General features: G+C 52.0%; 55 non-coding genes across 55 annotated transcripts; all 55 read right to left on the bottom strand.

The window, feature by feature from the left end:
- Positions 1-225: 225 nt before the first annotated feature.
- On the bottom strand, positions 226-344 carry LOC148207370 (5S ribosomal RNA). Its single transcript, XR_015787912.1, has one exon. It is a non-coding gene; the product is annotated as a 5S ribosomal RNA (ribosomal RNA).
- A 233-nt stretch (positions 345-577) lies between these two features.
- LOC148207369 (5S ribosomal RNA) lies at positions 578-696 on the bottom strand. The gene has a single exon (XR_015787910.1). It is a non-coding gene; the product is annotated as a 5S ribosomal RNA (ribosomal RNA).
- Positions 697-929: 233 nt separating this feature from the next.
- LOC148207368 (5S ribosomal RNA) lies at positions 930-1,048 on the bottom strand. Its single transcript, XR_015787909.1, has one exon. It is a non-coding gene; the product is annotated as a 5S ribosomal RNA (ribosomal RNA).
- A 233-nt stretch (positions 1,049-1,281) lies between these two features.
- On the bottom strand, positions 1,282-1,400 carry LOC148207367 (5S ribosomal RNA). The gene has a single exon (XR_015787908.1). It is a non-coding gene; the product is annotated as a 5S ribosomal RNA (ribosomal RNA).
- Positions 1,401-1,633: 233 nt separating this feature from the next.
- LOC148207366 (5S ribosomal RNA) lies at positions 1,634-1,752 on the bottom strand. Its single transcript, XR_015787907.1, has one exon. It is a non-coding gene; the product is annotated as a 5S ribosomal RNA (ribosomal RNA).
- A 233-nt stretch (positions 1,753-1,985) lies between these two features.
- On the bottom strand, positions 1,986-2,104 carry LOC148207365 (5S ribosomal RNA). The gene has a single exon (XR_015787906.1). It is a non-coding gene; the product is annotated as a 5S ribosomal RNA (ribosomal RNA).
- Positions 2,105-2,337: 233 nt separating this feature from the next.
- On the bottom strand, positions 2,338-2,456 carry LOC148207364 (5S ribosomal RNA). Its single transcript, XR_015787905.1, has one exon. It is a non-coding gene; the product is annotated as a 5S ribosomal RNA (ribosomal RNA).
- A 233-nt stretch (positions 2,457-2,689) lies between these two features.
- On the bottom strand, positions 2,690-2,808 carry LOC148207363 (5S ribosomal RNA). Its single transcript, XR_015787904.1, has one exon. It is a non-coding gene; the product is annotated as a 5S ribosomal RNA (ribosomal RNA).
- Positions 2,809-3,041: 233 nt separating this feature from the next.
- Positions 3,042-3,160, bottom strand: LOC148207362 (5S ribosomal RNA). Its single transcript, XR_015787903.1, has one exon. It is a non-coding gene; the product is annotated as a 5S ribosomal RNA (ribosomal RNA).
- A 233-nt stretch (positions 3,161-3,393) lies between these two features.
- On the bottom strand, positions 3,394-3,512 carry LOC148207361 (5S ribosomal RNA). The gene has a single exon (XR_015787902.1). It is a non-coding gene; the product is annotated as a 5S ribosomal RNA (ribosomal RNA).
- A 233-nt stretch (positions 3,513-3,745) lies between these two features.
- On the bottom strand, positions 3,746-3,864 carry LOC148207360 (5S ribosomal RNA). Its single transcript, XR_015787901.1, has one exon. It is a non-coding gene; the product is annotated as a 5S ribosomal RNA (ribosomal RNA).
- Positions 3,865-4,097: 233 nt separating this feature from the next.
- On the bottom strand, positions 4,098-4,216 carry LOC148207359 (5S ribosomal RNA). Its single transcript, XR_015787899.1, has one exon. It is a non-coding gene; the product is annotated as a 5S ribosomal RNA (ribosomal RNA).
- Positions 4,217-4,449: 233 nt separating this feature from the next.
- On the bottom strand, positions 4,450-4,568 carry LOC148207358 (5S ribosomal RNA). The gene has a single exon (XR_015787898.1). It is a non-coding gene; the product is annotated as a 5S ribosomal RNA (ribosomal RNA).
- A 233-nt stretch (positions 4,569-4,801) lies between these two features.
- On the bottom strand, positions 4,802-4,920 carry LOC148207357 (5S ribosomal RNA). Its single transcript, XR_015787897.1, has one exon. It is a non-coding gene; the product is annotated as a 5S ribosomal RNA (ribosomal RNA).
- A 233-nt stretch (positions 4,921-5,153) lies between these two features.
- Positions 5,154-5,272, bottom strand: LOC148207356 (5S ribosomal RNA). Its single transcript, XR_015787896.1, has one exon. It is a non-coding gene; the product is annotated as a 5S ribosomal RNA (ribosomal RNA).
- Positions 5,273-5,505: 233 nt separating this feature from the next.
- On the bottom strand, positions 5,506-5,624 carry LOC148207355 (5S ribosomal RNA). The gene has a single exon (XR_015787895.1). It is a non-coding gene; the product is annotated as a 5S ribosomal RNA (ribosomal RNA).
- Positions 5,625-5,857: 233 nt separating this feature from the next.
- On the bottom strand, positions 5,858-5,976 carry LOC148207354 (5S ribosomal RNA). Its single transcript, XR_015787894.1, has one exon. It is a non-coding gene; the product is annotated as a 5S ribosomal RNA (ribosomal RNA).
- A 233-nt stretch (positions 5,977-6,209) lies between these two features.
- Positions 6,210-6,328, bottom strand: LOC148207353 (5S ribosomal RNA). The gene has a single exon (XR_015787893.1). It is a non-coding gene; the product is annotated as a 5S ribosomal RNA (ribosomal RNA).
- Positions 6,329-6,561: 233 nt separating this feature from the next.
- On the bottom strand, positions 6,562-6,680 carry LOC148207352 (5S ribosomal RNA). Its single transcript, XR_015787892.1, has one exon. It is a non-coding gene; the product is annotated as a 5S ribosomal RNA (ribosomal RNA).
- A 233-nt stretch (positions 6,681-6,913) lies between these two features.
- LOC148207351 (5S ribosomal RNA) lies at positions 6,914-7,032 on the bottom strand. The gene has a single exon (XR_015787891.1). It is a non-coding gene; the product is annotated as a 5S ribosomal RNA (ribosomal RNA).
- A 233-nt stretch (positions 7,033-7,265) lies between these two features.
- Positions 7,266-7,384, bottom strand: LOC148207350 (5S ribosomal RNA). Its single transcript, XR_015787890.1, has one exon. It is a non-coding gene; the product is annotated as a 5S ribosomal RNA (ribosomal RNA).
- A 233-nt stretch (positions 7,385-7,617) lies between these two features.
- LOC148207349 (5S ribosomal RNA) lies at positions 7,618-7,736 on the bottom strand. The gene has a single exon (XR_015787888.1). It is a non-coding gene; the product is annotated as a 5S ribosomal RNA (ribosomal RNA).
- Positions 7,737-7,969: 233 nt separating this feature from the next.
- LOC148207348 (5S ribosomal RNA) lies at positions 7,970-8,088 on the bottom strand. The gene has a single exon (XR_015787887.1). It is a non-coding gene; the product is annotated as a 5S ribosomal RNA (ribosomal RNA).
- A 233-nt stretch (positions 8,089-8,321) lies between these two features.
- On the bottom strand, positions 8,322-8,440 carry LOC148207347 (5S ribosomal RNA). Its single transcript, XR_015787886.1, has one exon. It is a non-coding gene; the product is annotated as a 5S ribosomal RNA (ribosomal RNA).
- Positions 8,441-8,673: 233 nt separating this feature from the next.
- LOC148207346 (5S ribosomal RNA) lies at positions 8,674-8,792 on the bottom strand. Its single transcript, XR_015787885.1, has one exon. It is a non-coding gene; the product is annotated as a 5S ribosomal RNA (ribosomal RNA).
- Positions 8,793-9,025: 233 nt separating this feature from the next.
- On the bottom strand, positions 9,026-9,144 carry LOC148207345 (5S ribosomal RNA). Its single transcript, XR_015787884.1, has one exon. It is a non-coding gene; the product is annotated as a 5S ribosomal RNA (ribosomal RNA).
- A 233-nt stretch (positions 9,145-9,377) lies between these two features.
- LOC148207344 (5S ribosomal RNA) lies at positions 9,378-9,496 on the bottom strand. The gene has a single exon (XR_015787883.1). It is a non-coding gene; the product is annotated as a 5S ribosomal RNA (ribosomal RNA).
- Positions 9,497-9,729: 233 nt separating this feature from the next.
- LOC148207343 (5S ribosomal RNA) lies at positions 9,730-9,848 on the bottom strand. Its single transcript, XR_015787882.1, has one exon. It is a non-coding gene; the product is annotated as a 5S ribosomal RNA (ribosomal RNA).
- Positions 9,849-10,081: 233 nt separating this feature from the next.
- Positions 10,082-10,200, bottom strand: LOC148207342 (5S ribosomal RNA). Its single transcript, XR_015787881.1, has one exon. It is a non-coding gene; the product is annotated as a 5S ribosomal RNA (ribosomal RNA).
- A 233-nt stretch (positions 10,201-10,433) lies between these two features.
- Positions 10,434-10,552, bottom strand: LOC148207341 (5S ribosomal RNA). The gene has a single exon (XR_015787880.1). It is a non-coding gene; the product is annotated as a 5S ribosomal RNA (ribosomal RNA).
- Positions 10,553-10,785: 233 nt separating this feature from the next.
- On the bottom strand, positions 10,786-10,904 carry LOC148207340 (5S ribosomal RNA). Its single transcript, XR_015787879.1, has one exon. It is a non-coding gene; the product is annotated as a 5S ribosomal RNA (ribosomal RNA).
- Positions 10,905-11,137: 233 nt separating this feature from the next.
- On the bottom strand, positions 11,138-11,256 carry LOC148207339 (5S ribosomal RNA). Its single transcript, XR_015787877.1, has one exon. It is a non-coding gene; the product is annotated as a 5S ribosomal RNA (ribosomal RNA).
- A 233-nt stretch (positions 11,257-11,489) lies between these two features.
- On the bottom strand, positions 11,490-11,608 carry LOC148207338 (5S ribosomal RNA). Its single transcript, XR_015787876.1, has one exon. It is a non-coding gene; the product is annotated as a 5S ribosomal RNA (ribosomal RNA).
- A 233-nt stretch (positions 11,609-11,841) lies between these two features.
- LOC148207337 (5S ribosomal RNA) lies at positions 11,842-11,960 on the bottom strand. Its single transcript, XR_015787875.1, has one exon. It is a non-coding gene; the product is annotated as a 5S ribosomal RNA (ribosomal RNA).
- A 233-nt stretch (positions 11,961-12,193) lies between these two features.
- LOC148207336 (5S ribosomal RNA) lies at positions 12,194-12,312 on the bottom strand. The gene has a single exon (XR_015787874.1). It is a non-coding gene; the product is annotated as a 5S ribosomal RNA (ribosomal RNA).
- Positions 12,313-12,545: 233 nt separating this feature from the next.
- On the bottom strand, positions 12,546-12,664 carry LOC148207335 (5S ribosomal RNA). Its single transcript, XR_015787873.1, has one exon. It is a non-coding gene; the product is annotated as a 5S ribosomal RNA (ribosomal RNA).
- A 233-nt stretch (positions 12,665-12,897) lies between these two features.
- LOC148207334 (5S ribosomal RNA) lies at positions 12,898-13,016 on the bottom strand. The gene has a single exon (XR_015788060.1). It is a non-coding gene; the product is annotated as a 5S ribosomal RNA (ribosomal RNA).
- A 233-nt stretch (positions 13,017-13,249) lies between these two features.
- LOC148207333 (5S ribosomal RNA) lies at positions 13,250-13,368 on the bottom strand. Its single transcript, XR_015788059.1, has one exon. It is a non-coding gene; the product is annotated as a 5S ribosomal RNA (ribosomal RNA).
- Positions 13,369-13,601: 233 nt separating this feature from the next.
- On the bottom strand, positions 13,602-13,720 carry LOC148207332 (5S ribosomal RNA). Its single transcript, XR_015788058.1, has one exon. It is a non-coding gene; the product is annotated as a 5S ribosomal RNA (ribosomal RNA).
- A 233-nt stretch (positions 13,721-13,953) lies between these two features.
- On the bottom strand, positions 13,954-14,072 carry LOC148207331 (5S ribosomal RNA). Its single transcript, XR_015788057.1, has one exon. It is a non-coding gene; the product is annotated as a 5S ribosomal RNA (ribosomal RNA).
- A 233-nt stretch (positions 14,073-14,305) lies between these two features.
- On the bottom strand, positions 14,306-14,424 carry LOC148207330 (5S ribosomal RNA). Its single transcript, XR_015788056.1, has one exon. It is a non-coding gene; the product is annotated as a 5S ribosomal RNA (ribosomal RNA).
- Positions 14,425-14,657: 233 nt separating this feature from the next.
- On the bottom strand, positions 14,658-14,776 carry LOC148207329 (5S ribosomal RNA). Its single transcript, XR_015788054.1, has one exon. It is a non-coding gene; the product is annotated as a 5S ribosomal RNA (ribosomal RNA).
- A 233-nt stretch (positions 14,777-15,009) lies between these two features.
- On the bottom strand, positions 15,010-15,128 carry LOC148207328 (5S ribosomal RNA). The gene has a single exon (XR_015788053.1). It is a non-coding gene; the product is annotated as a 5S ribosomal RNA (ribosomal RNA).
- A 233-nt stretch (positions 15,129-15,361) lies between these two features.
- On the bottom strand, positions 15,362-15,480 carry LOC148207327 (5S ribosomal RNA). Its single transcript, XR_015788052.1, has one exon. It is a non-coding gene; the product is annotated as a 5S ribosomal RNA (ribosomal RNA).
- Positions 15,481-15,713: 233 nt separating this feature from the next.
- Positions 15,714-15,832, bottom strand: LOC148207326 (5S ribosomal RNA). The gene has a single exon (XR_015788051.1). It is a non-coding gene; the product is annotated as a 5S ribosomal RNA (ribosomal RNA).
- Positions 15,833-16,065: 233 nt separating this feature from the next.
- On the bottom strand, positions 16,066-16,184 carry LOC148207325 (5S ribosomal RNA). The gene has a single exon (XR_015788050.1). It is a non-coding gene; the product is annotated as a 5S ribosomal RNA (ribosomal RNA).
- A 233-nt stretch (positions 16,185-16,417) lies between these two features.
- On the bottom strand, positions 16,418-16,536 carry LOC148207324 (5S ribosomal RNA). The gene has a single exon (XR_015788049.1). It is a non-coding gene; the product is annotated as a 5S ribosomal RNA (ribosomal RNA).
- Positions 16,537-16,769: 233 nt separating this feature from the next.
- Positions 16,770-16,888, bottom strand: LOC148207323 (5S ribosomal RNA). Its single transcript, XR_015788048.1, has one exon. It is a non-coding gene; the product is annotated as a 5S ribosomal RNA (ribosomal RNA).
- A 233-nt stretch (positions 16,889-17,121) lies between these two features.
- LOC148207322 (5S ribosomal RNA) lies at positions 17,122-17,240 on the bottom strand. Its single transcript, XR_015788047.1, has one exon. It is a non-coding gene; the product is annotated as a 5S ribosomal RNA (ribosomal RNA).
- Positions 17,241-17,473: 233 nt separating this feature from the next.
- LOC148207321 (5S ribosomal RNA) lies at positions 17,474-17,592 on the bottom strand. The gene has a single exon (XR_015788046.1). It is a non-coding gene; the product is annotated as a 5S ribosomal RNA (ribosomal RNA).
- A 233-nt stretch (positions 17,593-17,825) lies between these two features.
- On the bottom strand, positions 17,826-17,944 carry LOC148207320 (5S ribosomal RNA). Its single transcript, XR_015788045.1, has one exon. It is a non-coding gene; the product is annotated as a 5S ribosomal RNA (ribosomal RNA).
- A 233-nt stretch (positions 17,945-18,177) lies between these two features.
- Positions 18,178-18,296, bottom strand: LOC148207319 (5S ribosomal RNA). The gene has a single exon (XR_015788043.1). It is a non-coding gene; the product is annotated as a 5S ribosomal RNA (ribosomal RNA).
- A 233-nt stretch (positions 18,297-18,529) lies between these two features.
- On the bottom strand, positions 18,530-18,648 carry LOC148207318 (5S ribosomal RNA). The gene has a single exon (XR_015788042.1). It is a non-coding gene; the product is annotated as a 5S ribosomal RNA (ribosomal RNA).
- Positions 18,649-18,881: 233 nt separating this feature from the next.
- Positions 18,882-19,000, bottom strand: LOC148207317 (5S ribosomal RNA). The gene has a single exon (XR_015788041.1). It is a non-coding gene; the product is annotated as a 5S ribosomal RNA (ribosomal RNA).
- A 233-nt stretch (positions 19,001-19,233) lies between these two features.
- LOC148207316 (5S ribosomal RNA) lies at positions 19,234-19,352 on the bottom strand. Its single transcript, XR_015788040.1, has one exon. It is a non-coding gene; the product is annotated as a 5S ribosomal RNA (ribosomal RNA).
- Positions 19,353-19,525: the final 173 nt, after the last annotated feature.

Raw genomic sequence — 19,525 nt, 5'->3', positions numbered from 1 at the left:
ATGCAGAGAAATTGTATATGACCCATGCGGGGCGGCACAACCCAGCGGGCACCGGCTGTGCGGGAGGCCCCGAGACGGGCCGGGCAACGTAGGCATGCGACCGCGAGAAAATTGAAATTAAAATTACAAAAGAAGAAAGAAAACGCGTCGGGAGAAAAAAGGCAATCAAGCTAAGTCCAGAAGAGTGGGGATCGGGAGGGAAAGAGATGAAAATAAAAACAAAAAGGGGTGCAACACGAGGACTTCCCAAGTGGTCACCCAACTTAGTACTACTCTCGCCCAAGCACGCTTAACTGCGGAGTTCTGATGGGATCCGGTGCATTAGTGCTGGTATGATCGCACCCGACATGGAATGCAGAGAAATTGTATATGACCCATGCGGGGCGGCACAACCCAGCGGGCACCGGCTGTGCGGGAGGCCCCGAGACGGGCCGGGCAACGTAGGCATGCGACCGCGAGAAAATTGAAATTAAAATTACAAAAGAAGAAAGAAAACGCGTCGGGAGAAAAAAGGCAATCAAGCTAAGTCCAGAAGAGTGGGGATCGGGAGGGAAAGAGATGAAAATAAAAACAAAAAGGGGTGCAACACGAGGACTTCCCAAGTGGTCACCCAACTTAGTACTACTCTCGCCCAAGCACGCTTAACTGCGGAGTTCTGATGGGATCCGGTGCATTAGTGCTGGTATGATCGCACCCGACATGGAATGCAGAGAAATTGTATATGACCCATGCGGGGCGGCACAACCCAGCGGGCACCGGCTGTGCGGGAGGCCCCGAGACGGGCCGGGCAACGTAGGCATGCGACCGCGAGAAAATTGAAATTAAAATTACAAAAGAAGAAAGAAAACGCGTCGGGAGAAAAAAGGCAATCAAGCTAAGTCCAGAAGAGTGGGGATCGGGAGGGAAAGAGATGAAAATAAAAACAAAAAGGGGTGCAACACGAGGACTTCCCAAGTGGTCACCCAACTTAGTACTACTCTCGCCCAAGCACGCTTAACTGCGGAGTTCTGATGGGATCCGGTGCATTAGTGCTGGTATGATCGCACCCGACATGGAATGCAGAGAAATTGTATATGACCCATGCGGGGCGGCACAACCCAGCGGGCACCGGCTGTGCGGGAGGCCCCGAGACGGGCCGGGCAACGTAGGCATGCGACCGCGAGAAAATTGAAATTAAAATTACAAAAGAAGAAAGAAAACGCGTCGGGAGAAAAAAGGCAATCAAGCTAAGTCCAGAAGAGTGGGGATCGGGAGGGAAAGAGATGAAAATAAAAACAAAAAGGGGTGCAACACGAGGACTTCCCAAGTGGTCACCCAACTTAGTACTACTCTCGCCCAAGCACGCTTAACTGCGGAGTTCTGATGGGATCCGGTGCATTAGTGCTGGTATGATCGCACCCGACATGGAATGCAGAGAAATTGTATATGACCCATGCGGGGCGGCACAACCCAGCGGGCACCGGCTGTGCGGGAGGCCCCGAGACGGGCCGGGCAACGTAGGCATGCGACCGCGAGAAAATTGAAATTAAAATTACAAAAGAAGAAAGAAAACGCGTCGGGAGAAAAAAGGCAATCAAGCTAAGTCCAGAAGAGTGGGGATCGGGAGGGAAAGAGATGAAAATAAAAACAAAAAGGGGTGCAACACGAGGACTTCCCAAGTGGTCACCCAACTTAGTACTACTCTCGCCCAAGCACGCTTAACTGCGGAGTTCTGATGGGATCCGGTGCATTAGTGCTGGTATGATCGCACCCGACATGGAATGCAGAGAAATTGTATATGACCCATGCGGGGCGGCACAACCCAGCGGGCACCGGCTGTGCGGGAGGCCCCGAGACGGGCCGGGCAACGTAGGCATGCGACCGCGAGAAAATTGAAATTAAAATTACAAAAGAAGAAAGAAAACGCGTCGGGAGAAAAAAGGCAATCAAGCTAAGTCCAGAAGAGTGGGGATCGGGAGGGAAAGAGATGAAAATAAAAACAAAAAGGGGTGCAACACGAGGACTTCCCAAGTGGTCACCCAACTTAGTACTACTCTCGCCCAAGCACGCTTAACTGCGGAGTTCTGATGGGATCCGGTGCATTAGTGCTGGTATGATCGCACCCGACATGGAATGCAGAGAAATTGTATATGACCCATGCGGGGCGGCACAACCCAGCGGGCACCGGCTGTGCGGGAGGCCCCGAGACGGGCCGGGCAACGTAGGCATGCGACCGCGAGAAAATTGAAATTAAAATTACAAAAGAAGAAAGAAAACGCGTCGGGAGAAAAAAGGCAATCAAGCTAAGTCCAGAAGAGTGGGGATCGGGAGGGAAAGAGATGAAAATAAAAACAAAAAGGGGTGCAACACGAGGACTTCCCAAGTGGTCACCCAACTTAGTACTACTCTCGCCCAAGCACGCTTAACTGCGGAGTTCTGATGGGATCCGGTGCATTAGTGCTGGTATGATCGCACCCGACATGGAATGCAGAGAAATTGTATATGACCCATGCGGGGCGGCACAACCCAGCGGGCACCGGCTGTGCGGGAGGCCCCGAGACGGGCCGGGCAACGTAGGCATGCGACCGCGAGAAAATTGAAATTAAAATTACAAAAGAAGAAAGAAAACGCGTCGGGAGAAAAAAGGCAATCAAGCTAAGTCCAGAAGAGTGGGGATCGGGAGGGAAAGAGATGAAAATAAAAACAAAAAGGGGTGCAACACGAGGACTTCCCAAGTGGTCACCCAACTTAGTACTACTCTCGCCCAAGCACGCTTAACTGCGGAGTTCTGATGGGATCCGGTGCATTAGTGCTGGTATGATCGCACCCGACATGGAATGCAGAGAAATTGTATATGACCCATGCGGGGCGGCACAACCCAGCGGGCACCGGCTGTGCGGGAGGCCCCGAGACGGGCCGGGCAACGTAGGCATGCGACCGCGAGAAAATTGAAATTAAAATTACAAAAGAAGAAAGAAAACGCGTCGGGAGAAAAAAGGCAATCAAGCTAAGTCCAGAAGAGTGGGGATCGGGAGGGAAAGAGATGAAAATAAAAACAAAAAGGGGTGCAACACGAGGACTTCCCAAGTGGTCACCCAACTTAGTACTACTCTCGCCCAAGCACGCTTAACTGCGGAGTTCTGATGGGATCCGGTGCATTAGTGCTGGTATGATCGCACCCGACATGGAATGCAGAGAAATTGTATATGACCCATGCGGGGCGGCACAACCCAGCGGGCACCGGCTGTGCGGGAGGCCCCGAGACGGGCCGGGCAACGTAGGCATGCGACCGCGAGAAAATTGAAATTAAAATTACAAAAGAAGAAAGAAAACGCGTCGGGAGAAAAAAGGCAATCAAGCTAAGTCCAGAAGAGTGGGGATCGGGAGGGAAAGAGATGAAAATAAAAACAAAAAGGGGTGCAACACGAGGACTTCCCAAGTGGTCACCCAACTTAGTACTACTCTCGCCCAAGCACGCTTAACTGCGGAGTTCTGATGGGATCCGGTGCATTAGTGCTGGTATGATCGCACCCGACATGGAATGCAGAGAAATTGTATATGACCCATGCGGGGCGGCACAACCCAGCGGGCACCGGCTGTGCGGGAGGCCCCGAGACGGGCCGGGCAACGTAGGCATGCGACCGCGAGAAAATTGAAATTAAAATTACAAAAGAAGAAAGAAAACGCGTCGGGAGAAAAAAGGCAATCAAGCTAAGTCCAGAAGAGTGGGGATCGGGAGGGAAAGAGATGAAAATAAAAACAAAAAGGGGTGCAACACGAGGACTTCCCAAGTGGTCACCCAACTTAGTACTACTCTCGCCCAAGCACGCTTAACTGCGGAGTTCTGATGGGATCCGGTGCATTAGTGCTGGTATGATCGCACCCGACATGGAATGCAGAGAAATTGTATATGACCCATGCGGGGCGGCACAACCCAGCGGGCACCGGCTGTGCGGGAGGCCCCGAGACGGGCCGGGCAACGTAGGCATGCGACCGCGAGAAAATTGAAATTAAAATTACAAAAGAAGAAAGAAAACGCGTCGGGAGAAAAAAGGCAATCAAGCTAAGTCCAGAAGAGTGGGGATCGGGAGGGAAAGAGATGAAAATAAAAACAAAAAGGGGTGCAACACGAGGACTTCCCAAGTGGTCACCCAACTTAGTACTACTCTCGCCCAAGCACGCTTAACTGCGGAGTTCTGATGGGATCCGGTGCATTAGTGCTGGTATGATCGCACCCGACATGGAATGCAGAGAAATTGTATATGACCCATGCGGGGCGGCACAACCCAGCGGGCACCGGCTGTGCGGGAGGCCCCGAGACGGGCCGGGCAACGTAGGCATGCGACCGCGAGAAAATTGAAATTAAAATTACAAAAGAAGAAAGAAAACGCGTCGGGAGAAAAAAGGCAATCAAGCTAAGTCCAGAAGAGTGGGGATCGGGAGGGAAAGAGATGAAAATAAAAACAAAAAGGGGTGCAACACGAGGACTTCCCAAGTGGTCACCCAACTTAGTACTACTCTCGCCCAAGCACGCTTAACTGCGGAGTTCTGATGGGATCCGGTGCATTAGTGCTGGTATGATCGCACCCGACATGGAATGCAGAGAAATTGTATATGACCCATGCGGGGCGGCACAACCCAGCGGGCACCGGCTGTGCGGGAGGCCCCGAGACGGGCCGGGCAACGTAGGCATGCGACCGCGAGAAAATTGAAATTAAAATTACAAAAGAAGAAAGAAAACGCGTCGGGAGAAAAAAGGCAATCAAGCTAAGTCCAGAAGAGTGGGGATCGGGAGGGAAAGAGATGAAAATAAAAACAAAAAGGGGTGCAACACGAGGACTTCCCAAGTGGTCACCCAACTTAGTACTACTCTCGCCCAAGCACGCTTAACTGCGGAGTTCTGATGGGATCCGGTGCATTAGTGCTGGTATGATCGCACCCGACATGGAATGCAGAGAAATTGTATATGACCCATGCGGGGCGGCACAACCCAGCGGGCACCGGCTGTGCGGGAGGCCCCGAGACGGGCCGGGCAACGTAGGCATGCGACCGCGAGAAAATTGAAATTAAAATTACAAAAGAAGAAAGAAAACGCGTCGGGAGAAAAAAGGCAATCAAGCTAAGTCCAGAAGAGTGGGGATCGGGAGGGAAAGAGATGAAAATAAAAACAAAAAGGGGTGCAACACGAGGACTTCCCAAGTGGTCACCCAACTTAGTACTACTCTCGCCCAAGCACGCTTAACTGCGGAGTTCTGATGGGATCCGGTGCATTAGTGCTGGTATGATCGCACCCGACATGGAATGCAGAGAAATTGTATATGACCCATGCGGGGCGGCACAACCCAGCGGGCACCGGCTGTGCGGGAGGCCCCGAGACGGGCCGGGCAACGTAGGCATGCGACCGCGAGAAAATTGAAATTAAAATTACAAAAGAAGAAAGAAAACGCGTCGGGAGAAAAAAGGCAATCAAGCTAAGTCCAGAAGAGTGGGGATCGGGAGGGAAAGAGATGAAAATAAAAACAAAAAGGGGTGCAACACGAGGACTTCCCAAGTGGTCACCCAACTTAGTACTACTCTCGCCCAAGCACGCTTAACTGCGGAGTTCTGATGGGATCCGGTGCATTAGTGCTGGTATGATCGCACCCGACATGGAATGCAGAGAAATTGTATATGACCCATGCGGGGCGGCACAACCCAGCGGGCACCGGCTGTGCGGGAGGCCCCGAGACGGGCCGGGCAACGTAGGCATGCGACCGCGAGAAAATTGAAATTAAAATTACAAAAGAAGAAAGAAAACGCGTCGGGAGAAAAAAGGCAATCAAGCTAAGTCCAGAAGAGTGGGGATCGGGAGGGAAAGAGATGAAAATAAAAACAAAAAGGGGTGCAACACGAGGACTTCCCAAGTGGTCACCCAACTTAGTACTACTCTCGCCCAAGCACGCTTAACTGCGGAGTTCTGATGGGATCCGGTGCATTAGTGCTGGTATGATCGCACCCGACATGGAATGCAGAGAAATTGTATATGACCCATGCGGGGCGGCACAACCCAGCGGGCACCGGCTGTGCGGGAGGCCCCGAGACGGGCCGGGCAACGTAGGCATGCGACCGCGAGAAAATTGAAATTAAAATTACAAAAGAAGAAAGAAAACGCGTCGGGAGAAAAAAGGCAATCAAGCTAAGTCCAGAAGAGTGGGGATCGGGAGGGAAAGAGATGAAAATAAAAACAAAAAGGGGTGCAACACGAGGACTTCCCAAGTGGTCACCCAACTTAGTACTACTCTCGCCCAAGCACGCTTAACTGCGGAGTTCTGATGGGATCCGGTGCATTAGTGCTGGTATGATCGCACCCGACATGGAATGCAGAGAAATTGTATATGACCCATGCGGGGCGGCACAACCCAGCGGGCACCGGCTGTGCGGGAGGCCCCGAGACGGGCCGGGCAACGTAGGCATGCGACCGCGAGAAAATTGAAATTAAAATTACAAAAGAAGAAAGAAAACGCGTCGGGAGAAAAAAGGCAATCAAGCTAAGTCCAGAAGAGTGGGGATCGGGAGGGAAAGAGATGAAAATAAAAACAAAAAGGGGTGCAACACGAGGACTTCCCAAGTGGTCACCCAACTTAGTACTACTCTCGCCCAAGCACGCTTAACTGCGGAGTTCTGATGGGATCCGGTGCATTAGTGCTGGTATGATCGCACCCGACATGGAATGCAGAGAAATTGTATATGACCCATGCGGGGCGGCACAACCCAGCGGGCACCGGCTGTGCGGGAGGCCCCGAGACGGGCCGGGCAACGTAGGCATGCGACCGCGAGAAAATTGAAATTAAAATTACAAAAGAAGAAAGAAAACGCGTCGGGAGAAAAAAGGCAATCAAGCTAAGTCCAGAAGAGTGGGGATCGGGAGGGAAAGAGATGAAAATAAAAACAAAAAGGGGTGCAACACGAGGACTTCCCAAGTGGTCACCCAACTTAGTACTACTCTCGCCCAAGCACGCTTAACTGCGGAGTTCTGATGGGATCCGGTGCATTAGTGCTGGTATGATCGCACCCGACATGGAATGCAGAGAAATTGTATATGACCCATGCGGGGCGGCACAACCCAGCGGGCACCGGCTGTGCGGGAGGCCCCGAGACGGGCCGGGCAACGTAGGCATGCGACCGCGAGAAAATTGAAATTAAAATTACAAAAGAAGAAAGAAAACGCGTCGGGAGAAAAAAGGCAATCAAGCTAAGTCCAGAAGAGTGGGGATCGGGAGGGAAAGAGATGAAAATAAAAACAAAAAGGGGTGCAACACGAGGACTTCCCAAGTGGTCACCCAACTTAGTACTACTCTCGCCCAAGCACGCTTAACTGCGGAGTTCTGATGGGATCCGGTGCATTAGTGCTGGTATGATCGCACCCGACATGGAATGCAGAGAAATTGTATATGACCCATGCGGGGCGGCACAACCCAGCGGGCACCGGCTGTGCGGGAGGCCCCGAGACGGGCCGGGCAACGTAGGCATGCGACCGCGAGAAAATTGAAATTAAAATTACAAAAGAAGAAAGAAAACGCGTCGGGAGAAAAAAGGCAATCAAGCTAAGTCCAGAAGAGTGGGGATCGGGAGGGAAAGAGATGAAAATAAAAACAAAAAGGGGTGCAACACGAGGACTTCCCAAGTGGTCACCCAACTTAGTACTACTCTCGCCCAAGCACGCTTAACTGCGGAGTTCTGATGGGATCCGGTGCATTAGTGCTGGTATGATCGCACCCGACATGGAATGCAGAGAAATTGTATATGACCCATGCGGGGCGGCACAACCCAGCGGGCACCGGCTGTGCGGGAGGCCCCGAGACGGGCCGGGCAACGTAGGCATGCGACCGCGAGAAAATTGAAATTAAAATTACAAAAGAAGAAAGAAAACGCGTCGGGAGAAAAAAGGCAATCAAGCTAAGTCCAGAAGAGTGGGGATCGGGAGGGAAAGAGATGAAAATAAAAACAAAAAGGGGTGCAACACGAGGACTTCCCAAGTGGTCACCCAACTTAGTACTACTCTCGCCCAAGCACGCTTAACTGCGGAGTTCTGATGGGATCCGGTGCATTAGTGCTGGTATGATCGCACCCGACATGGAATGCAGAGAAATTGTATATGACCCATGCGGGGCGGCACAACCCAGCGGGCACCGGCTGTGCGGGAGGCCCCGAGACGGGCCGGGCAACGTAGGCATGCGACCGCGAGAAAATTGAAATTAAAATTACAAAAGAAGAAAGAAAACGCGTCGGGAGAAAAAAGGCAATCAAGCTAAGTCCAGAAGAGTGGGGATCGGGAGGGAAAGAGATGAAAATAAAAACAAAAAGGGGTGCAACACGAGGACTTCCCAAGTGGTCACCCAACTTAGTACTACTCTCGCCCAAGCACGCTTAACTGCGGAGTTCTGATGGGATCCGGTGCATTAGTGCTGGTATGATCGCACCCGACATGGAATGCAGAGAAATTGTATATGACCCATGCGGGGCGGCACAACCCAGCGGGCACCGGCTGTGCGGGAGGCCCCGAGACGGGCCGGGCAACGTAGGCATGCGACCGCGAGAAAATTGAAATTAAAATTACAAAAGAAGAAAGAAAACGCGTCGGGAGAAAAAAGGCAATCAAGCTAAGTCCAGAAGAGTGGGGATCGGGAGGGAAAGAGATGAAAATAAAAACAAAAAGGGGTGCAACACGAGGACTTCCCAAGTGGTCACCCAACTTAGTACTACTCTCGCCCAAGCACGCTTAACTGCGGAGTTCTGATGGGATCCGGTGCATTAGTGCTGGTATGATCGCACCCGACATGGAATGCAGAGAAATTGTATATGACCCATGCGGGGCGGCACAACCCAGCGGGCACCGGCTGTGCGGGAGGCCCCGAGACGGGCCGGGCAACGTAGGCATGCGACCGCGAGAAAATTGAAATTAAAATTACAAAAGAAGAAAGAAAACGCGTCGGGAGAAAAAAGGCAATCAAGCTAAGTCCAGAAGAGTGGGGATCGGGAGGGAAAGAGATGAAAATAAAAACAAAAAGGGGTGCAACACGAGGACTTCCCAAGTGGTCACCCAACTTAGTACTACTCTCGCCCAAGCACGCTTAACTGCGGAGTTCTGATGGGATCCGGTGCATTAGTGCTGGTATGATCGCACCCGACATGGAATGCAGAGAAATTGTATATGACCCATGCGGGGCGGCACAACCCAGCGGGCACCGGCTGTGCGGGAGGCCCCGAGACGGGCCGGGCAACGTAGGCATGCGACCGCGAGAAAATTGAAATTAAAATTACAAAAGAAGAAAGAAAACGCGTCGGGAGAAAAAAGGCAATCAAGCTAAGTCCAGAAGAGTGGGGATCGGGAGGGAAAGAGATGAAAATAAAAACAAAAAGGGGTGCAACACGAGGACTTCCCAAGTGGTCACCCAACTTAGTACTACTCTCGCCCAAGCACGCTTAACTGCGGAGTTCTGATGGGATCCGGTGCATTAGTGCTGGTATGATCGCACCCGACATGGAATGCAGAGAAATTGTATATGACCCATGCGGGGCGGCACAACCCAGCGGGCACCGGCTGTGCGGGAGGCCCCGAGACGGGCCGGGCAACGTAGGCATGCGACCGCGAGAAAATTGAAATTAAAATTACAAAAGAAGAAAGAAAACGCGTCGGGAGAAAAAAGGCAATCAAGCTAAGTCCAGAAGAGTGGGGATCGGGAGGGAAAGAGATGAAAATAAAAACAAAAAGGGGTGCAACACGAGGACTTCCCAAGTGGTCACCCAACTTAGTACTACTCTCGCCCAAGCACGCTTAACTGCGGAGTTCTGATGGGATCCGGTGCATTAGTGCTGGTATGATCGCACCCGACATGGAATGCAGAGAAATTGTATATGACCCATGCGGGGCGGCACAACCCAGCGGGCACCGGCTGTGCGGGAGGCCCCGAGACGGGCCGGGCAACGTAGGCATGCGACCGCGAGAAAATTGAAATTAAAATTACAAAAGAAGAAAGAAAACGCGTCGGGAGAAAAAAGGCAATCAAGCTAAGTCCAGAAGAGTGGGGATCGGGAGGGAAAGAGATGAAAATAAAAACAAAAAGGGGTGCAACACGAGGACTTCCCAAGTGGTCACCCAACTTAGTACTACTCTCGCCCAAGCACGCTTAACTGCGGAGTTCTGATGGGATCCGGTGCATTAGTGCTGGTATGATCGCACCCGACATGGAATGCAGAGAAATTGTATATGACCCATGCGGGGCGGCACAACCCAGCGGGCACCGGCTGTGCGGGAGGCCCCGAGACGGGCCGGGCAACGTAGGCATGCGACCGCGAGAAAATTGAAATTAAAATTACAAAAGAAGAAAGAAAACGCGTCGGGAGAAAAAAGGCAATCAAGCTAAGTCCAGAAGAGTGGGGATCGGGAGGGAAAGAGATGAAAATAAAAACAAAAAGGGGTGCAACACGAGGACTTCCCAAGTGGTCACCCAACTTAGTACTACTCTCGCCCAAGCACGCTTAACTGCGGAGTTCTGATGGGATCCGGTGCATTAGTGCTGGTATGATCGCACCCGACATGGAATGCAGAGAAATTGTATATGACCCATGCGGGGCGGCACAACCCAGCGGGCACCGGCTGTGCGGGAGGCCCCGAGACGGGCCGGGCAACGTAGGCATGCGACCGCGAGAAAATTGAAATTAAAATTACAAAAGAAGAAAGAAAACGCGTCGGGAGAAAAAAGGCAATCAAGCTAAGTCCAGAAGAGTGGGGATCGGGAGGGAAAGAGATGAAAATAAAAACAAAAAGGGGTGCAACACGAGGACTTCCCAAGTGGTCACCCAACTTAGTACTACTCTCGCCCAAGCACGCTTAACTGCGGAGTTCTGATGGGATCCGGTGCATTAGTGCTGGTATGATCGCACCCGACATGGAATGCAGAGAAATTGTATATGACCCATGCGGGGCGGCACAACCCAGCGGGCACCGGCTGTGCGGGAGGCCCCGAGACGGGCCGGGCAACGTAGGCATGCGACCGCGAGAAAATTGAAATTAAAATTACAAAAGAAGAAAGAAAACGCGTCGGGAGAAAAAAGGCAATCAAGCTAAGTCCAGAAGAGTGGGGATCGGGAGGGAAAGAGATGAAAATAAAAACAAAAAGGGGTGCAACACGAGGACTTCCCAAGTGGTCACCCAACTTAGTACTACTCTCGCCCAAGCACGCTTAACTGCGGAGTTCTGATGGGATCCGGTGCATTAGTGCTGGTATGATCGCACCCGACATGGAATGCAGAGAAATTGTATATGACCCATGCGGGGCGGCACAACCCAGCGGGCACCGGCTGTGCGGGAGGCCCCGAGACGGGCCGGGCAACGTAGGCATGCGACCGCGAGAAAATTGAAATTAAAATTACAAAAGAAGAAAGAAAACGCGTCGGGAGAAAAAAGGCAATCAAGCTAAGTCCAGAAGAGTGGGGATCGGGAGGGAAAGAGATGAAAATAAAAACAAAAAGGGGTGCAACACGAGGACTTCCCAAGTGGTCACCCAACTTAGTACTACTCTCGCCCAAGCACGCTTAACTGCGGAGTTCTGATGGGATCCGGTGCATTAGTGCTGGTATGATCGCACCCGACATGGAATGCAGAGAAATTGTATATGACCCATGCGGGGCGGCACAACCCAGCGGGCACCGGCTGTGCGGGAGGCCCCGAGACGGGCCGGGCAACGTAGGCATGCGACCGCGAGAAAATTGAAATTAAAATTACAAAAGAAGAAAGAAAACGCGTCGGGAGAAAAAAGGCAATCAAGCTAAGTCCAGAAGAGTGGGGATCGGGAGGGAAAGAGATGAAAATAAAAACAAAAAGGGGTGCAACACGAGGACTTCCCAAGTGGTCACCCAACTTAGTACTACTCTCGCCCAAGCACGCTTAACTGCGGAGTTCTGATGGGATCCGGTGCATTAGTGCTGGTATGATCGCACCCGACATGGAATGCAGAGAAATTGTATATGACCCATGCGGGGCGGCACAACCCAGCGGGCACCGGCTGTGCGGGAGGCCCCGAGACGGGCCGGGCAACGTAGGCATGCGACCGCGAGAAAATTGAAATTAAAATTACAAAAGAAGAAAGAAAACGCGTCGGGAGAAAAAAGGCAATCAAGCTAAGTCCAGAAGAGTGGGGATCGGGAGGGAAAGAGATGAAAATAAAAACAAAAAGGGGTGCAACACGAGGACTTCCCAAGTGGTCACCCAACTTAGTACTACTCTCGCCCAAGCACGCTTAACTGCGGAGTTCTGATGGGATCCGGTGCATTAGTGCTGGTATGATCGCACCCGACATGGAATGCAGAGAAATTGTATATGACCCATGCGGGGCGGCACAACCCAGCGGGCACCGGCTGTGCGGGAGGCCCCGAGACGGGCCGGGCAACGTAGGCATGCGACCGCGAGAAAATTGAAATTAAAATTACAAAAGAAGAAAGAAAACGCGTCGGGAGAAAAAAGGCAATCAAGCTAAGTCCAGAAGAGTGGGGATCGGGAGGGAAAGAGATGAAAATAAAAACAAAAAGGGGTGCAACACGAGGACTTCCCAAGTGGTCACCCAACTTAGTACTACTCTCGCCCAAGCACGCTTAACTGCGGAGTTCTGATGGGATCCGGTGCATTAGTGCTGGTATGATCGCACCCGACATGGAATGCAGAGAAATTGTATATGACCCATGCGGGGCGGCACAACCCAGCGGGCACCGGCTGTGCGGGAGGCCCCGAGACGGGCCGGGCAACGTAGGCATGCGACCGCGAGAAAATTGAAATTAAAATTACAAAAGAAGAAAGAAAACGCGTCGGGAGAAAAAAGGCAATCAAGCTAAGTCCAGAAGAGTGGGGATCGGGAGGGAAAGAGATGAAAATAAAAACAAAAAGGGGTGCAACACGAGGACTTCCCAAGTGGTCACCCAACTTAGTACTACTCTCGCCCAAGCACGCTTAACTGCGGAGTTCTGATGGGATCCGGTGCATTAGTGCTGGTATGATCGCACCCGACATGGAATGCAGAGAAATTGTATATGACCCATGCGGGGCGGCACAACCCAGCGGGCACCGGCTGTGCGGGAGGCCCCGAGACGGGCCGGGCAACGTAGGCATGCGACCGCGAGAAAATTGAAATTAAAATTACAAAAGAAGAAAGAAAACGCGTCGGGAGAAAAAAGGCAATCAAGCTAAGTCCAGAAGAGTGGGGATCGGGAGGGAAAGAGATGAAAATAAAAACAAAAAGGGGTGCAACACGAGGACTTCCCAAGTGGTCACCCAACTTAGTACTACTCTCGCCCAAGCACGCTTAACTGCGGAGTTCTGATGGGATCCGGTGCATTAGTGCTGGTATGATCGCACCCGACATGGAATGCAGAGAAATTGTATATGACCCATGCGGGGCGGCACAACCCAGCGGGCACCGGCTGTGCGGGAGGCCCCGAGACGGGCCGGGCAACGTAGGCATGCGACCGCGAGAAAATTGAAATTAAAATTACAAAAGAAGAAAGAAAACGCGTCGGGAGAAAAAAGGCAATCAAGCTAAGTCCAGAAGAGTGGGGATCGGGAGGGAAAGAGATGAAAATAAAAACAAAAAGGGGTGCAACACGAGGACTTCCCAAGTGGTCACCCAACTTAGTACTACTCTCGCCCAAGCACGCTTAACTGCGGAGTTCTGATGGGATCCGGTGCATTAGTGCTGGTATGATCGCACCCGACATGGAATGCAGAGAAATTGTATATGACCCATGCGGGGCGGCACAACCCAGCGGGCACCGGCTGTGCGGGAGGCCCCGAGACGGGCCGGGCAACGTAGGCATGCGACCGCGAGAAAATTGAAATTAAAATTACAAAAGAAGAAAGAAAACGCGTCGGGAGAAAAAAGGCAATCAAGCTAAGTCCAGAAGAGTGGGGATCGGGAGGGAAAGAGATGAAAATAAAAACAAAAAGGGGTGCAACACGAGGACTTCCCAAGTGGTCACCCAACTTAGTACTACTCTCGCCCAAGCACGCTTAACTGCGGAGTTCTGATGGGATCCGGTGCATTAGTGCTGGTATGATCGCACCCGACATGGAATGCAGAGAAATTGTATATGACCCATGCGGGGCGGCACAACCCAGCGGGCACCGGCTGTGCGGGAGGCCCCGAGACGGGCCGGGCAACGTAGGCATGCGACCGCGAGAAAATTGAAATTAAAATTACAAAAGAAGAAAGAAAACGCGTCGGGAGAAAAAAGGCAATCAAGCTAAGTCCAGAAGAGTGGGGATCGGGAGGGAAAGAGATGAAAATAAAAACAAAAAGGGGTGCAACACGAGGACTTCCCAAGTGGTCACCCAACTTAGTACTACTCTCGCCCAAGCACGCTTAACTGCGGAGTTCTGATGGGATCCGGTGCATTAGTGCTGGTATGATCGCACCCGACATGGAATGCAGAGAAATTGTATATGACCCATGCGGGGCGGCACAACCCAGCGGGCACCGGCTGTGCGGGAGGCCCCGAGACGGGCCGGGCAACGTAGGCATGCGACCGCGAGAAAATTGAAATTAAAATTACAAAAGAAGAAAGAAAACGCGTCGGGAGAAAAAAGGCAATCAAGCTAAGTCCAGAAGAGTGGGGATCGGGAGGGAAAGAGATGAAAATAAAAACAAAAAGGGGTGCAACACGAGGACTTCCCAAGTGGTCACCCAACTTAGTACTACTCTCGCCCAAGCACGCTTAACTGCGGAGTTCTGATGGGATCCGGTGCATTAGTGCTGGTATGATCGCACCCGACATGGAATGCAGAGAAATTGTATATGACCCATGCGGGGCGGCACAACCCAGCGGGCACCGGCTGTGCGGGAGGCCCCGAGACGGGCCGGGCAACGTAGGCATGCGACCGCGAGAAAATTGAAATTAAAATTACAAAAGAAGAAAGAAAACGCGTCGGGAGAAAAAAGGCAATCAAGCTAAGTCCAGAAGAGTGGGGATCGGGAGGGAAAGAGATGAAAATAAAAACAAAAAGGGGTGCAACACGAGGACTTCCCAAGTGGTCACCCAACTTAGTACTACTCTCGCCCAAGCACGCTTAACTGCGGAGTTCTGATGGGATCCGGTGCATTAGTGCTGGTATGATCGCACCCGACATGGAATGCAGAGAAATTGTATATGACCCATGCGGGGCGGCACAACCCAGCGGGCACCGGCTGTGCGGGAGGCCCCGAGACGGGCCGGGCAACGTAGGCATGCGACCGCGAGAAAATTGAAATTAAAATTACAAAAGAAGAAAGAAAACGCGTCGGGAGAAAAAAGGCAATCAAGCTAAGTCCAGAAGAGTGGGGATCGGGAGGGAAAGAGATGAAAATAAAAACAAAAAGGGGTGCAACACGAGGACTTCCCAAGTGGTCACCCAACTTAGTACTACTCTCGCCCAAGCACGCTTAACTGCGGAGTTCTGATGGGATCCGGTGCATTAGTGCTGGTATGATCGCACCCGACATGGAATGCAGAGAAATTGTATATGACCCATGCGGGGCGGCACAACCCAGCGGGCACCGGCTGTGCGGGAGGCCCCGAGACGGGCCGGGCAACGTAGGCATGCGACCGCGAGAAAATTGAAATTAAAATTACAAAAGAAGAAAGAAAACGCGTCGGGAGAAAAAAGGCAATCAAGCTAAGTCCAGAAGAGTGGGGATCGGGAGGGAAAGAGATGAAAATAAAAACAAAAAGGGGTGCAACACGAGGACTTCCCAAGTGGTCACCCAACTTAGTACTACTCTCGCCCAAGCACGCTTAACTGCGGAGTTCTGATGGGATCCGGTGCATTAGTGCTGGTATGATCGCACCCGACATGGAATGCAGAGAAATTGTATATGACCCATGCGGGGCGGCACAACCCAGCGGGCACCGGCTGTGCGGGAGGCCCCGAGACGGGCCGGGCAACGTAGGCATGCGACCGCGAGAAAATTGAAATTAAAATTACAAAAGAAGAAAGAAAACGCGTCGGGAGAAAAAAGGCAATCAAGCTAAGTCCAGAAGAGTGGGGATCGGGAGGGAAAGAGATGAAAATAAAAACAAAAAGGGGTGCAACACGAGGACTTCCCAAGTGGTCACCCAACTTAGTACTACTCTCGCCCAAGCACGCTTAACTGCGGAGTTCTGATGGGATCCGGTGCATTAGTGCTGGTATGATCGCACCCGACATGGAATGCAGAGAAATTGTATATGACCCATGCGGGGCGGCACAACCCAGCGGGCACCGGCTGTGCGGGAGGCCCCGAGACGGGCCGGGCAACGTAGGCATGCGACCGCGAGAAAATTGAAATTAAAATTACAAAAGAAGAAAGAAAACGCGTCGGGAGAAAAAAGGCAATCAAGCTAAGTCCAGAAGAGTGGGGATCGGGAGGGAAAGAGATGAAAATAAAAACAAAAAGGGGTGCAACACGAGGACTTCCCAAGTGGTCACCCAACTTAGTACTACTCTCGCCCAAGCACGCTTAACTGCGGAGTTCTGATGGGATCCGGTGCATTAGTGCTGGTATGATCGCACCCGACATGGAATGCAGAGAAATTGTATATGACCCATGCGGGGCGGCACAACCCAGCGGGCACCGGCTGTGCGGGAGGCCCCGAGACGGGCCGGGCAACGTAGGCATGCGACCGCGAGAAAATTGAAATTAAAATTACAAAAGAAGAAAGAAAACGCGTCGGGAGAAAAAAGGCAATCAAGCTAAGTCCAGAAGAGTGGGGATCGGGAGGGAAAGAGATGAAAATAAAAACAAAAAGGGGTGCAACACGAGGACTTCCCAAGTGGTCACCCAACTTAGTACTACTCTCGCCCAAGCACGCTTAACTGCGGAGTTCTGATGGGATCCGGTGCATTAGTGCTGGTATGATCGCACCCGACATGGAATGCAGAGAAATTGTATATGACCCATGCGGGGCGGCACAACCCAGCGGGCACCGGCTGTGCGGGAGGCCCCGAGACGGGCCGGGCAACGTAGGCATGCGACCGCGAGAAAATTGAAATTAAAATTACAAAAGAAGAAAGAAAACGCGTCGGGAGAAAAAAGGCAATCAAGCTAAGTCCAGAAGAGTGGGGATCGGGAGGGAAAGAGATGAAAATAAAAACAAAAAGGGGTGCAACACGAGGACTTCCCAAGTGGTCACCCAACTTAGTACTACTCTCGCCCAAGCACGCTTAACTGCGGAGTTCTGATGGGATCCGGTGCATTAGTGCTGGTATGATCGCACCCGACATGGAATGCAGAGAAATTGTATATGACCCATGCGGGGCGGCACAACCCAGCGGGCACCGGCTGTGCGGGAGGCCCCGAGACGGGCCGGGCAACGTAGGCATGCGACCGCGAGAAAATTGAAATTAAAATTACAAAAGAAGAAAGAAAACGCGTCGGGAGAAAAAAGGCAATCAAGCTAAGTCCAGAAGAGTGGGGATCGGGAGGGAAAGAGATGAAAATAAAAACAAAAAGGGGTGCAACACGAGGACTTCCCAAGTGGTCACCCAACTTAGTACTACTCTCGCCCAAGCACGCTTAACTGCGGAGTTCTGATGGGATCCGGTGCATTAGTGCTGGTATGATCGCACCCGACATGGAATGCAGAGAAATTGTATATGACCCATGCGGGGCGGCACAACCCAGCGGGCACCGGCTGTGCGGGAGGCCCCGAGACGGGCCGGGCAACGTAGGCATGCGACCGCGAGAAAATTGAAATTAAAATTACAAAAGAAGAAAGAAAACGCGTCGGGAGAAAAAAGGCAATCAAGCTAAGTCCAGAAGAGTGGGGATCGGGAGGGAAAGAGATGAAAATAAAAACAAAAAGGGGTGCAACACGAGGACTTCCCAAGTGGTCACCCAACTTAGTACTACTCTCGCCCAAGCACGCTTAACTGCGGAGTTCTGATGGGATCCGGTGCATTAGTGCTGGTATGATCGCACCCGACATGGAATGCAGAGAAATTGTATATGACCCATGCGGGGCGGCACAACCCAGCGGGCACCGGCTGTGCGGGAGGCCCCGAGACGGGCCGGGCAACGTAGGCATGCGACCGCGAGAAAATTGAAATTAAAATTACAAAAGAAGAAAGAAAACGCGTCGGGAGAAAAAAGGCAATCAAGCTAAGTCCAGAAGAGTGGGGATCGGGAGGGAAAGAGATGAAAATAAAAACAAAAAGGGGTGCAACACGAGGACTTCCCAAGTGGTCACCCAACTTAGTACTACTCTCGCCCAAGCACGCTTAACTGCGGAGTTCTGATGGGATCCGGTGCATTAGTGCTGGTATGATCGCACCCGACATGGAATGCAGAGAAATTGTATATGACCCATGCGGGGCGGCACAACCCAGCGGGCACCGGCTGTGCGGGAGGCCCCGAGACGGGCCGGGCAACGTAGGCATGCGACCGCGAGAAAATTGAAATTAAAATTACAAAAGAAGAAAGAAAACGCGTCGGGAGAAAAAAGGCAATCAAGCTAAGTCCAGAAGAGTGGGGATCGGGAGGGAAAGAGATGAAAATAAAAACAAAAAGGGGTGCAACACGAGGACTTCCCAAGTGGTCACCCAACTTAGTACTACTCTCGCCCAAGCACGCTTAACTGCGGAGTTCTGATGGGATCCGGTGCATTAGTGCTGGTATGATCGCACCCGACATGGAATGCAGAGAAATTGTATATGACCCATGCGGGGCGGCACAACCCAGCGGGCACCGGCTGTGCGGGAGGCCCCGAGACGGGCCGGGCAACGTAGGCATGCGACCGCGAGAAAATTGAAATTAAAATTACAAAAGAAGAAAGAAAACGCGTCGGGAGAAAAAAGGCAATCAAGCTAAGTCCAGAAGAGTGGGGATCGGGAGGGAAAGAGATGAAAATAAAAACAAAAAGGGGTGCAACACGAGGACTTCCCAAGTGGTCACCCAACTTAGTACTACTCTCGCCCAAGCACGCTTAACTGCGGAGTTCTGATGGGATCCGGTGCATTAGTGCTGGTATGATCGCACCCGACATGGAATGCAGAGAAATTGTATATGACCCATGCGGGGCGGCACAACCCAGCGGGCACCGGCTGTGCGGGAGGCCCCGAGACGGGCCGGGCAACGTAGGCATGCGACCGCGAGAAAATTGAAATTAAAATTACAAAAGAAGAAAGAAAACGCGTCGGGAGAAAAAAGGCAATCAAGCTAAGTCCAGAAGAGTGGGGATCGGGAGGGAAAGAGATGAAAATAAAAACAAAAAGGGGTGCAACACGAGGACTTCCCAAGTGGTCACCCAACTTAGTACTACTCTCGCCCAAGCACGCTTAACTGCGGAGTTCTGATGGGATCCGGTGCATTAGTGCTGGTATGATCGCACCCGACATGGAATGCAGAGAAATTGTATATGACCCATGCGGGGCGGCACAACCCAGCGGGCACCGGCTGTGCGGGAGGCCCCGAGACGGGCCGGGCAACGTAGGCATGCGACCGCGAGAAAATTGAAATTAAAATTACAAAAGAAGAAAGAAAACGCGTCGGGAGAAAAAAGGCAA

This window comes from Momordica charantia, unplaced genomic scaffold (genome assembly GCF_013281855.1).
Source record: "Momordica charantia cultivar OHB3-1 unplaced genomic scaffold, Mcharantia_2.0 BLBB01000155.1, whole genome shotgun sequence".
Lineage (NCBI taxonomy): Eukaryota > Viridiplantae > Streptophyta > Magnoliopsida > Cucurbitales > Cucurbitaceae > Momordica > Momordica charantia.
This window is presented reverse-complemented; position numbering and strand designations above follow the sequence as displayed.